The sequence below is a fragment of the Halichoeres trimaculatus genome, unplaced genomic scaffold, assembly GCF_033239565.1.
Source record: "Halichoeres trimaculatus isolate MK-OKI-2021-1 unplaced genomic scaffold, fHalTri1.1 fHalTri1_scaffold_6, whole genome shotgun sequence".
NCBI lineage: Eukaryota > Metazoa > Chordata > Actinopteri > Labriformes > Labridae > Halichoeres > Halichoeres trimaculatus.
Genome location: NW_027437184.1, coordinates 27,356,251 through 27,370,329, shown reverse-complemented (window position 1 = coordinate 27,370,329; position 14,079 = coordinate 27,356,251).

Genomic DNA, 14,079 nt, shown 5'->3' with positions numbered 1-14,079 from the left:
CGGGTCCCTCCTGCCCTCTCTCTGTCTGCCTCTCGCTCTTTCTTTCACTTCCTCACACACACAAACACACACACACACCCCTCAGCACACACCTTACAGCAAACACATTTCACATGCGGTTGTACTGAGGTGAAAAGGGCACAATCGCTTTTCATTACCACTGTTTGAAACAAAGATTCAACATTGTTTGAATTCTTTGTTATTAACAGTGAATTATTTTTCTTAAGCATCTGGGAGCTGCTGAAACACTTCACGTACTGTGCAACAAAAAATATGAATAAAACAAACACTCCCTCTACAGCTCAGTTATGTGACAGACACGAGCACAGACTCACCAGCTGAAAATTCATACTGCTGCAACAGCTACCAGAGCAGTCCTGACAGCAACACCCTGTCAGAGGGAAAATATACATTATGCATCCACGTCCAGGACCCATCTGTGCTCATATCAGGGAGTGAGGGATAATGAGGCTGCAGACCCCACATAAAAGGAGACACCTAACCCGACTGGACTCTTGAATGCTTGCATAACACCTTCTTCACATATATTTGCATTTTTAATTCATCTTGCATAACAGAGTGAGCGAGATGTGGTTTTGCTGAAAGAATTGGAGCAAAACATTAAATTAAATATGAGGAGATGTTTTGATTTGTCATGATACTCTCTTTAATAACACCTAAAAAGCAAAGTAGGCCATCATAAGAAACTAACTGTGCATCATTTTTTATGACTTTGAGCACCACCACTGGGTTGGATTTCAACAAACACATTCAGAGAACTTGGATCAGGAGAGCTTGCGTTTGTTTTCACCCTAAGAGGTTTCACAGGAAATACTTCAGTCGTCAAGTGAAAGATGTAAATATTTGTATGCATGTGAAGAGGAGGACTCGATGCACTATGCTTGATTCAAGGGATGTGAAAACTGACAGAAATAAAGTTCCCCCTGTGTGTTGATTTAGTGATCTTTAGTGGTTCAAGCAGAATTTGTATCAATATACTACAAAATTATATCTGTGGGCTCAGAATTTGCACGACCTTGATTTTAAAAGCAGTGCAGTAAAAGGTGCTGTGAGGACCATCCCAGTAGCACTGATTGTAGTGACACCTGTGGCCAGAATTGGTAGCGTTTTTCCAGGATAAAAACTTTTGCTGAGTCCCAAATTGCGTACTTCCATACTTCCATAATACTTGCATGAAGTGCACTGTGTATATTCTGTAATTACTGGAACAGTGCACAAAATCGTACAGGGTAGTGTTGTCCCAAACCAAACTCTGCACTTACTGCAAACTATGATGGCATTTCACAACCATTCACAGGTCTTCTGGAAAAGCTCAGAGAGCACAGACCTCCGCTAAACATATTGTGATTTTTGTCCTACTTTAATTTTATACTTCCTTTCAGCAGACTATCTGCTACAATTTGGTGTTAGTTGCAGGTTTGTACCATAATTTGTTACCTGACAGTGTTGAAAATGATGATGACCAAGTACATATTTCATATTCTGGATCTTAGTATCCAGAATATTGCCAGGATCTGGATCGTACTTTTACATCTGTCAGAAATTATGGTGACCTTGTCTTGTATTGTTTTGCAAAGCAATCCGACCATTTATCCTGGAGATATATACACATAAGGTGAAAACAGCAACAAATCTCACAATGATAAAGAGTCCTTTAAAAAAATCCTGGATCCAGACGGTGATCCGGATCACCTCCGAAATTTTATCACTTCTTCCTTCACCCATTTTGAACATTCCCTGAAAATTTCATCAAAATCTGTTTGTTACTTTTTGAGTTATGTTATTCACAGACAGACAAATAAACTCTCCCAAAAACATAACTTCCTTGGTGGAGGTAAATATTGTTTAACCCGCTCCCACTTCTTCCTCTACCTAGCCAACATGGCAAGCGTTGAGTTTGAAAAGTGCCCCCCCATGCCACACTCAACAAGCTGACATCAATCAAAGTGCATTGCGTTTTTCCATACTGTCAGTGTGCACGCACTTGCGCACTCAAAATAGTTCATGTAAGTGAAGAAGTTTGCGATTTTGGACACAGCATTTATTCCCCATGAGCATCACTGATAGCTATCATAAAGACTGGAGTCTTTCATTTGAATCAAATTGAACTCTGGCCCTATCATGAACACTGAGAAATGGCATTCAGAAAAAATGCAAACCTCATATTAAATTTTGGATTAAAAACAGGCAATTAAATAAAAACGAGAGTATTATAAAATCACTTATTAAGTCCTCAGCGTGCAAAAATGACCAAACAAGTCATCTAAATGTAAAACAACATTTACTGCTAAGGCTGTTTAGAGTGCACAGTATATCTGTTGATAGAGAAGAAAGACTGATTTTTAGTTTTTCTAAAATTTAAAGATCTTATTTCATCAGTCTGCAGCATTACTATAAGCCTCTGATCACCAGCTTCTTTTCCAATCTGGTACATCTCCCAGAGAGACCAGCCTTTAGAAGTTCAATTAGAAACCATGTCTGTACCAACAGCTGGCTCAAGTGAGGAGTGGAAAACCTCAGGGTTCAATCTCAGGCCTCCTTCTGTCCTGACTTTAGCTGCTTCTTCTGGGTTATTTTATTCACAAAGGCACAACTTTTTCCAGTATTGTCCTGCTGACAGACACTTCTATTCACCTTTAACCCAAACTGGCAGCCATGAACCGCAGACAATGCATGAATGTTCAGATTCTCATACCTACATTAAACAAGAACAAAGCTCTTTATTCCCTGCACATAAAAGCTTTTGGAATGCTGAAGATGGATGGAAACATCTTTGGAAATACAGTACGTTTGCTTGTTACTGCAGAGTTTTAGAAATCAGGAATCTAATGGACAACATTATCGCAAGGGGAAGTTTCAAACTGATACATAAAACTTTGGTTTCTGCTTTAAGAAGCTTTTCAGCAAGATATACATTTGAAAACATGGTGGTGAAAAATGTAAGTAAAACAAAATTCTGCAGATCATATAAAGCAGCTTAGATAAAATCCTGATAAATCATTAAAATTCACTGTAGCCACTCCTTAGCATTATGTCCTGACAGTGTCCCCTACATATCCTTAAGATGTACCATAGAAGTCATTTGATCTGGTACCAAGAGCACAAAGGTCTGCTCAGGATGGAGGCATAGGAAACCAGATGGCTTTGTTTATTAATGCTTTTTGTTTATTGTGTTTTTTATAAAAATCTGCATTCACATTTAATTGTTGTGAAAATTAATCCAATTGCAAAAACAATTAGAAATGCTTAAGTATAGATGCCACTAGCTGTTGGTATCACTTTGAAATAATGCACCACTGAAAAAGACCACGCGTCTCAACAGAGTGGCCAACTCGGCAACAAAATGCAGAACAAACACAGGTCTGTTTTTCGGAAGTTTTTGGATTGGTATTGATGTGGTTTCCTGGGTTTCAGTCAGCCTCAAGAGGACTCCCAAAGAACTGCAGTTTTTAGCTCTCCCATATGGGCTTTTCATTTTTGAATTGAATTGAAAATCTTTAATGTCCCCTAAGGCATTTGCAACAGGAGTTAAAAACATACAGTCATACAACTCAAACACAGTAAAAAAAACATTAAAACAAAAAACAAGTATAGCACAATAAATAAATAAATAAATAAATACAGAGTCACCGTGTGACTGCGTGGTCACAGATTCATGCGTGCTTATCAAGTAACAAAGGTAACAGGGGACCATCTCAATCTAAAATCTGTCAGCTAAATGTTACAGCCCAAGTATCATCAAGCTGTAATAATTTTCTTTCGTTCATGACGCGCTGATTGTTTCCATTGTATTAAAACCAAAACAAGCTGCAGTCTGTGGTAATGAGAAATAAAGTCTAATTGCAGTTCTTTTAGTGTCCACTAAGGGCTCTAAAGCAAAGTAAAGCCTGTTACAGCCAAACTGAACTTTCCATAAATGGCAGAACCAAACTGGCTAAAAGCCTGGTTTAAAAAAATGAGTTGGTCTCTAGATAATTCTTCTATTTTAAAAATCTGTGAAAAGGTGATTATCATATGCACTCTTAATATACAAAATGACTTAAGAATAACTGTGGCTAATCTAACTGACAGATGAACATGCTGTGTTTGCCAGACAGTATGCCTAGAAAAAACTAAAATCTCAGCAAGTGTTTGAGTCTAATTTTTTGTAGAAATTGTCTAATTCAATTTACGGTAATAAGAGCCACATTCACCTGCCATTTTTTTTTAAATAATAAAAAATTAAAAAAACAAGGAATTTAAAGAGAAAAACTTGCGCCTGAATTGCAGTTTTCAGGCAATTCAGTCTCAGAGCATGTGATTCATTTGGTTACTGTATTACCTTCACAGATTCAAAACAAACATAAAGTGAAAATCACTTCAAGCTGAGGCTTTAAAACAGCAGCACAGCAAAGCTCACCAATAAGGAACCACTTGATATTTCACAGTTTAAAGTTAAAAGTGTGATACAGTTGGTATCCCTTGTCTTAGGAGATTTTCAGGGGATAAAAACTGCGTATGATCAGCTCAAGGCCGTTAAGATCTGCTGATCTGATGCTTCAGCGTAAAACTGTGCTAAAAAACAGGCAAGGCTTTTAACCTGGAATGAGAGCTGTATGGTTATCTCTGTGTTATTTTTTTATTTCTGCTGCTTTATCACAAATATTCATTACTTTCAAAACATTCTACAAATAAAGTAGACCAAAACTACAAGTGTCTTTATAATCTGCATAAAGGTTTTGAAGTAGAGCTGATTGACGAATTATAAACTTCTTTGTATTTGTCTTTGCTTTAATCTCAAAAACCCAGTATTAGTCTGGTTTCAAGAAAATTTAAGAAAATTTTCAAGTAATCAGATTATTACTTCACTGTTTGAAAAATGTGGTCAACCTGGTAATCATAGTACAGATAATTTTCATTTTTGTGTCACATCATTTCAGGGAGCTTTTTGTCCATAGGACCAAACTTTTATCAGTTTCACTGTGAAAGAGGTGATACACATAAACACCTTACCTCTCCAGATTAAGCTCTCACTGGTTAAAATGGAAGAGACTCAGCTCTGGACACAAAACGTGACTTTAAAGAGTCCAGTTCGTAAGTAAAGTGCTGCGAGGTTTTCAGCTGTAGTCCTGACAGACCTGCTGTGGTGCTGTTGTTCTCCTGTTTCTTATTCTTCTTTGGACACTACATGCAGCCTCGCTGCATCTCAAGCCTACTGCTGCCCTCCACAGGTAATAAACAGAAACACCTTGTCAGAGACCAACAGTGAAAGTCTGATGGCCAAAATTCAAAGCTTCTTTTTTCAGTTCAGAGTTTCCTCTGTCAGATCTGTTACACTCAAAAATTACCTTTTTTTTTCCTCCTGTGTTTTTTGAACCAGTTAAGGTAGATATATGACCTGTGATTAAATATTTCCAGCAGAAGAAAATAAAAGAGTTGCTGCCTTACTTCAAGCCTCATCCAGCTTTATTTGATTCAGCACCCTTCAGATTATTACATTTATATGTTTTACTATTTTTCCATCACTTGTGTTTTTGTTGCTGTTGAAAATATTTCCTGTTTTCAAAAAGCACCTGTTTACTTATTTGACTTTAAACCTTGACACCCCCAATTTCAGCTCACAGATCTGTAGACTTTTACAGCCCTCCCCCTCCTTGTGGGCACACAGTCTCTTTTTCTTTCAGACACACAAACACACACAGCAGCACTGGGCTGGTGTTGTGAAGTTGTGAGGACATATGATAAGCAGACTGTCCTCCCACTGACTGACTAAGTGTGGCACTGAATAAAGGTTCACTGAAGTCTGAGCTGCGGATGCTGCATCTGTTAGGTTGTTCACATGTGAAGTGTTACAGCCGAAGGACTAATAAAATGAAAAACTACACTTCACTTTCCTGATTTTCAGACTGAAAGTTAAAATGTTTTCCTGTAAATATGGTCCATAATGTGCTGCAAAGATATCCTCTGTGATTTGACATAGAGTGTTTTCCTTTTTGGACTATTTAGATCGATATGCCTCAAACCAATAAAGTCATGTTAACCATATCTCTGTGTCTGTGGTTTGCCCAGAGGCTTTTCTATCTCTCTACAGAGAATAACCGGCTCCTGGGGGAGGCTGATAGCAGGTGAACACACTCTCCAAGCCATTTTAAGATGCAAAAGGTACGAGAGAAGGCAAACAACCCTTTTTATGACAACAAGAATCTATACAATCTATTTTATTAATTAAGGAAGAAGTTAAGCATAATTCACTGATGCAACAAACTTAAAAAAAAAAAAATGTTGCAAAAACCATGAAAACCACATCTATCTAATTCATTTAAATAATAAAGACTGTGCTTGTAACAATTCTTTGTTCTCTGAGTTCTTCAAGAAGCAAGATTTTATCTACCAACTCCAACCTCACCAAGCAGAGCTAACGTAACCTCTTTCTTCATTTTATTGATTTTATTGACTCTCAAGTTGAACAGACCACTGCAGAATAACTGCTGACTGTGGGTTGGAATGAACATTCTTACTAACAGCTTGACGGCCAAAATACACTGGATGCGCCTCTGACCGGCTGCGTTTTTTCAGATAGGTCTTATTCTGGTCAATGTGTCAACTCACACTTGCTCTGCTCTGTTGCATAAGTCTCAGCTCCAACAGTTTGGGGACCTTTGAATCAGATATGCAAGCCTTTCATTTTTGCTGGCTGGTGGAGCAACGACCAATCACGTAGCACAGAGCAGACCGATAGGAGGTTGTGCATTGAAACCAAATTGCAACACCTGGTGATTTTAAAATACACTGTGTTGACATGACAAGATCGAATTTAGCTTGACTTAATCAACAAACGGACATAAAGAGCAGAGATAGGTTTCAGCTGGTTTGACAGCACAATATGAATGAGTAGAGGAACAATATCGGGTTGAGAAGGATGGGAACCCCTTAGTCTTGTTACTGCAACTGTCTGGTGGTGCTGTATCATGCCGGACTGAATAAACAGCTTATTGACAAAACGCAACAGGGTGGAGACGGAACAGACATGGATCTGGTGTACTCCCCCCAATATGATATATCGGGACTTCTTGTTTGACGATATCAAAATTGTTTTTTTTTGTCAAAAAAAAAAAATTATTTCCATATTCAAATTCTTCATTTCAGTCTTTAATTATAAATTGAATTCTAAGTTACTGATTAGGTTCATCTTGTCTTCTTAGAAACATAAGTGTTTTAGTGTTCTTTTTTAAAGACAAAAAGGTATGGTTTCCTTGGCATGTTTCCACGTACTCTGCCGTCTTCTTCAGAAGTCGTCATCCTGACAGTAATATCAGATCACTGCAAACGTGAAAACCACATAATGGACTGGGACAAATCAACAATCATCGGATCAGAAAGCAACAAATACAAGAGATGGATAAAAGAGTCAATAGAGATCAGGAAACGGGGCACGGACACCATCAACAGGGATGAAGGAGCCTTCCAGCTCTCGCACATCTGGGATTCACTTGTCTTTAAAAAAGAACACTAAAACACTTATAAATTGAATTCTCCAGCAAAGGGTGAAATGTTTCACTCTGACTCACGTGATGTGCATTTTTTGCGGGAACATGGCTCCTGATATAGTCTGTAGACATCATCATCATTTAACTGTTTCCCATGGTCTGGTGTTAAAAAGGAAACTAAAAAGCTCAAAAATCGTAAATATCAAAGAATCGCACTTTAAATTTATTCGGCACCCCAGAAATCATAAAAGAATTAAATCATGAGAATAGCATATTGCCCCAGCCCTACCTCTGTTTTAGCACATGCACTATCATTCTCTGGTTTTAGCTTTCTTCTGTCCTTTTACTTGTTGCCAGTGCAGCTCCGGTATCTACTGTAAACCAAACAAAATAAATCCAAAAAATCTTTTTTTTTTTCTAGAAAAAGGACAGATCTTGCTTTTGACTTGTTTAACTCACTTCTCTCTGCTAAATTTTGCCAGACCAGCATCCTGTCGTAAAATGGACTTCTGGTCTACTTGCTGTAAACGAAGTTGTGTTCTCCACGAAAAAAATGACCTTAGCCCATATTCTGATAAACAGCATTTAGAACAAAATTGTTGATAATCTCCTTTCAATTTGTCTTCATTAACAGGTAAATATATAAAAGTGAGACTATTTCAAAAAAACTGATGAAGTCCTCACAGTGCCACTGCTACCGAAGTAGAGGAACTAGTTAAAACTGAGTTAAAACTGTGTTACAGCAGAGATATTTTTTACTTACCAACATCCTGACGTCTCACTCCGACCTTGCTTGCCTTGTGTCCTGGAAATGTAAAACAGGACAAATTTTGACAAACACGTCATCATGTAGACATCTTATCTTGATTTCTGGCACCTCACTGACCTCAATTCATCAGCTGAATCAGCAGTCTGCCAAAAATGTGTTAGTGTTCTGAAAATCTGCTCTCACTGTCTCACTACTGTCAGTGTAGACATTTTAAAGAGGAAAAAATGCCACAGGCAGATTCTGTGGGTATCCCTAATGATGATTTTGATAAAATTTGACCCAATTATTGACAAATTACCAATTACTGACCACAAACCATAAATGGCAGATTTTTTAACAGTCAGAAGTTCTGCTTTGTCATGCGATTTATTTTAACTTTAAGCAATTATCACATTAAAAATTAAAGCAGCCATAGCCTTGTAGATGTAGATAAGTCCTTTCATCCATCTGTGCAGTTAAAGCAATAACCAAACGGATATTAAATAAATCTACATCTGCCTCAGCATTAATCTTTAGCCATCTGCAGAAGTTTTCTGGAAACTCTGCATGTGCTTCATGAATGGGTTTCACTGTGTCGGCTTAATGAAGGAGTTAATGTACCTGAGTGTCAACACCTGACCTGGAACAGCATCAAGGCTGTATTTAAGAATAGGATGATCAGACTCTACTTACTGAGGAAATTGGGATCTTTTGACTCGTGCAGCAAGATGTTAGTGATCTTCTTTCAGTCTCCTGAGGCCAGAGCAGGGTACTGTACAGTCGTGTACTGGGGGAGCAGCAGCTGGAGATGTGAACAGACGTAACAAACTGATTAAAAGAGCCACTCCACATAATCGGCTGCAAGCTGGACTCATTTACAGTGGTGGAGGTGGTGAGAAGGACATAAAAGAAAATGTTGTCAATTCTGGATAATCCTAACCACCCTCTCTACCACCTGCTGGTCAGACAGTGGAGTGCCTTCTCCTGCAGATTAATACGTCTTTGAAGAATGTTTATAGCTATCTAAGCTTAGATTTTGAAATATTTTAATTTTAACAAGCACTTCAGTTTTAAATTCAAATTAACTTGGTTTTGCTTGTATTTTCAAAATAATATGGTTTAATTTCTTAGATTTTCCAGAATTTTATACATCAGATTTTAATGTGCAGCAGATTGGTATTTCTGCCAAATGACCTCCAAAAAACACCAGATGCATCTCCTTGATCTAATAGGTTTCTATTCAAGTCAAGGTGTCAAAACCAAGAGGAAACATCAAGACTTTTCGTCTAACTCGGCTAAGAAGGTATAAGGATCATAAGTTGGTCCAATCAGAGGTGCAGCTCAGCTCACGTATAGCTGCCACTGCTGAAATATACAAGGGGCAAGTTTGAGCAGAGTCGCAGATACAAAAGTTTCCTATTTTTACCAGATGCAGAGTTGTGACAGGTCAATTTTCAAAATAGCAGATCGAGCAAGACAAGAGTCAGTGCACTAAAACCACTGAAAACCCCCTGATGACTTTTTAAATAAAACCAACTGTATCAAAACAAGATTGTTTTTAGCTTGACAACAGCAAACAGCCATAATGAGCAGAGACAGACCAGGAGATAACATGTTTGAGGTTTTAAAGCTCAAAGAAAAATGAGGAGGGGACAATCATTAAGTTGGGAATCAGGAGAACTCCAGACTCCAGCTATCTGATGGTCCGTTGAGAGAGCTCGCAGAAGACAGGCAACAGAATGAAGCCGGACTGGAGACGCATCCTGTGTTATCCCAACGCAACACGGCGGTAACCTTTACTCCCCGGGCAGAAGAACTGACAATTAAAAACGTGGTGATTCATTATTATGAAAGCAAATAAGAGACATAAATTCTGAGTTTTACCAGTCACTAAATGTTACAGGTAGGGTCTGCAGGAGATTTCGTGACTTGTTAATAAACACAACATTCAAACCAGGCCTCTCCTTCTTGAATCAGTGCCAGGTGAAGGCACACCCAACGCCTCTGACCGAAGCTATATGAACACACCCACTAGCCCAGCAACCACCTGTAGCACCGCGTTTCTTCATGGACGGGTCTCGAGAGCCCACCTGACTCAGCAAAATTAGCACAAGCTAACCGGGTATTTGACACATACCTGCTCAGCAGAAAGCCAACTGTCCCTCTTCGTCCGTGCTGCTGTCTAAAGCAAGTGAAATTTCCAAGCGTCACCCTCGTTTAGTAAAAAGTTCTATCTGGTTGGCGTTTCATTTCACTTTGGTGGTGTTTTTCTTGCTCCATGCTACGTCCACTCTAGCCGCTCGGTTTAGCTTCTTTCACTCGCTATTCTCGACACTCAACGTCATTTGCGCACTGGCGCGCGCTGTAATCGGTTGAGGTAGCCGCGCCCACTCTCCGCCCAGAAATCTCTCCGAAACTATCACAAACATCAGCACAATGGAGACATGGACCATGTTCACACGTAGCCGGGTGTTTTCAAAAATGAGTATCCCCCCTCGTTCGTTTTAAAAAAGACTTCCGTCCACATGCAGCGGGCAAATCCGCCGGTGAGTGCGGCTCCAAGCACGCCGAACCCATAATGGGCAGTGTTTTCCTGACGTAAAACCCATGCCAGCCAATCAGAATGAATCTCCGTCATTCAGCTGTGACGTTTGAGAACCGAAAACTCCGTTAACCAGCGTCCACACGAAACCATGAAACCGGAGTTTTCAAAATCTTCACTTTGGCCGGAGTTTTTAGAAAACATCGTTTTTAGTGACGCAAAGCTGCGGTTTCGTGTAGACGACAGGCGTCAACGTATAAAAAATATGTGCGGTTTCCCAAATACCCGGCTACATGTGGACATGGCCATAGACACTGACAAACATGTTTAGAGGCCAGTAGGCAACGATTAAGCAGGGTTATTCATGATGAAGATGATTTTTTTTATTTTTTATTTTGCAAACCCTGCAGATTACGTTAAATGCTGAAATAAAAACACCACTGAGTTAATGCCATTTAAGTATTTTATCATGAAAAGCAAAATTCAGATTTAAAAAAAGTCACTTATTCAATACTAGATCCAACAATGCAAGTTTCCCAATTTAGCAACAAAAAAGATTCAGGTTGCTTAAATTCAACTTGCCAAATTCAGAGGCGAAAATTCAAGTTGAACAATCCTGATCGCAACATCCAGGCTACCCAGGACACGAAAGGCAATATAATTAACGAACCAATACATAAACACTGCCTGCCCATTTTACTGCTTCTGTAGAGCTTTGATTGAGACTATTTGTACCTAAAGAGCAAAACTGTCCTACTTACCGAAGCCCCTTTATTCAACCCAGCAGCCATCGTTGAGAACTTCTGTTTGATTTTCACATTTCTAGCCGTTCAAGCCGCCTCTTGCGTAGATCACAGAACAGGCAGTCTGCGTTCTGACAGGCCAAAATCTGTTTAATTGCATTCAGGCTTGATTGCCTCTCCTGTCCTGAGTAGCCTGGATGTTGCTGTCTGAATTTTTCTATTTGATTTTTCTGATCTTAATTGGACGAGTTGAATTGAGAACTGAATTTAAAAACCTGAATCTTATTTTTATTTTTCCAGAATTATGAAATTTGAATTTTTGGACCTGAACTTTTAATTAGTGTACTTTTTTTTTTTTTTTTACATAGCTGAATTCAGGATAAATAAATTCAGAAACATGTTTTTCATAGTGAAATATTTCAGTGCCACCAATTCAGTTTGGTTTTTATTTCAGTATTAAACATTCAGTGGCTGTTAAAATTCAATTAATTATGTCTCCTATTTGCTTCCATTATAATTTTTCATCAAAATCAATTAATCAGCCTAACAAATTCAGAAGAAAAACAGAAGTACCCGCCCACACACTCGTAACCTGGAAGTTGACACCATCTTGTGCACAGAGTGAATACTAGCTCTCCGTGTCTAACTTACCTACATGCGGACACAAAGAGGAAAAAGTTGGTTTTAAATTTGAAATCTTTTTCAGTCCTGGAGGAATCTTTAGCCTCATCAGCTACCCATGTCTATCAAACTATTTCAGGTCAGATTGATTTTCATTCAGGGGCTTTGCGGCTTCTGGTATTGTTCATTGTGTGATTTTTCATGGCTCCATCATGTCTGTCCCCAGTGATAAATTATGGCACTAGGAGAAAGTGAGTATGCATAATTTAAATGATTAGGCTGTAGCAGCAACAGCAATTTTCATAGTGGTACAGACATCCATGCAGACAAGTCTGACTATAATGGGCACCATAGCAGCAGGATGTTCTCAATTTGTGATTGATTAGACTGAAATGCAAGCTTTGAAACGTGTTACATGGTATTTTTGTCATGTCATCACTGCTCTGTGTCCATGGTGGTTAAAAAGTCATTTTGAGAGCAGACTGGATTTCATTATTGGTGGTATGAGCTGTTATAAGAATGTTGACCGTATATTTTATGTCAGCAAGAAGAGGGATCTAGCTACAGCAGAATGAAATTTGCTATTTTTGTTTGTCAGCATTAAGGGAAGAACTCCATCACACAAATTCAGTTACACAGCTAAGATTTTTTTAAGATATTAGGAAAGAAGAAAATCTTGCAACAAAGTCTGCTTAGGCAGCAGGAATATAAATCCCACACCTTGGGGATAAACACACAAAGTTCACAAATTTGTGGAATCTGTATCTTGACTTCACTAAAACCTCTTTTAAGCGATTTGATGGTTAACAGCCTGAGCACTTAGGTGCTTCCAAAACATTGTCTGTGGTGAAAACAGTCGTTTAAAAGCCACTATAATTAATCCATGTTGGCTTGGCTGCTATCTCAGCCCACATCAGTCATACAGACAACTTCTTCACTGCTGCTGCCAACGTCAAGTTTGCTGTCACATGCATTAGTCAAACTGTTGATATAAAGAAAGGTTTTCTGAGGACAACCTCATAAATACCTTTAACACCGCTTACCGCTGCTCCTGCCAAACAGCCAGAGGCCTCTAAATAAAACGAGATATGCCAAGTGAGCTGGCAGGAGGAACAATGCTCGCAGTGAGTTCCTCCGTGATCTGGGCCGTGAGGAGGGGCAAATTAAAGACGAGAGCTGTGGGCTGAAAGGGCTTAAGGTAATGATTCATGGCCTTGGGTTTCAGTGAATGTTTCTTCATATATTAAATGCATCAGACCGTTTTTCTTCATTGACTGGGGGCCAGCGCTCTCTTTTTGCTGATTGTGACTTTGCCTAAATAGGAAATTGAATGCTGAGCGTCTGGAGTGCTCCTTTTCCCTCGCTCCATGTTCATGACTTCATTTCTTATTGGCTGCTTCTGAAAGAAAGGTATTCAATAGCACTTAGAAGTTACCTCATCAACACCAATTATAGACTTGTTGAAAAGGATTATCCAGAGGCACCCACGCATTTCAGTGCACACATAAAATCATGTTGGAAAAGTTAAAACGTAACACTACAGAAAGTTATCTCGAGATGTTTGAACCTGTCGACCAGGGCATAACTGCTCGTCATCAGGCTTTGGCCTGGTTCACTTCAGGCATGAGCACAAGCACAGATACACAACGAGGACGTGACACATGCTCACTGCAACCGCCAACCACAGACCTTGCTGCTTTGCATACTCCATCAATTCAACAACAGAAATAGCTTTCATGTAAACAGCGATTGCATGATGAGGTAGGCTGGCCATGCGTGTCATAATGGAGTAGTGTGACGTCCATGTTTGTCCTCAGTCCATTAAAATAAAAACAAAAAGTTACAAACTTTCAGGACATTGTTTTATTAAACATGATTTTGCTCTGGTTTTTGAAAGTGAAAGTGCTCATTGGCTCACGTGGGGTATCTTTACTTGTT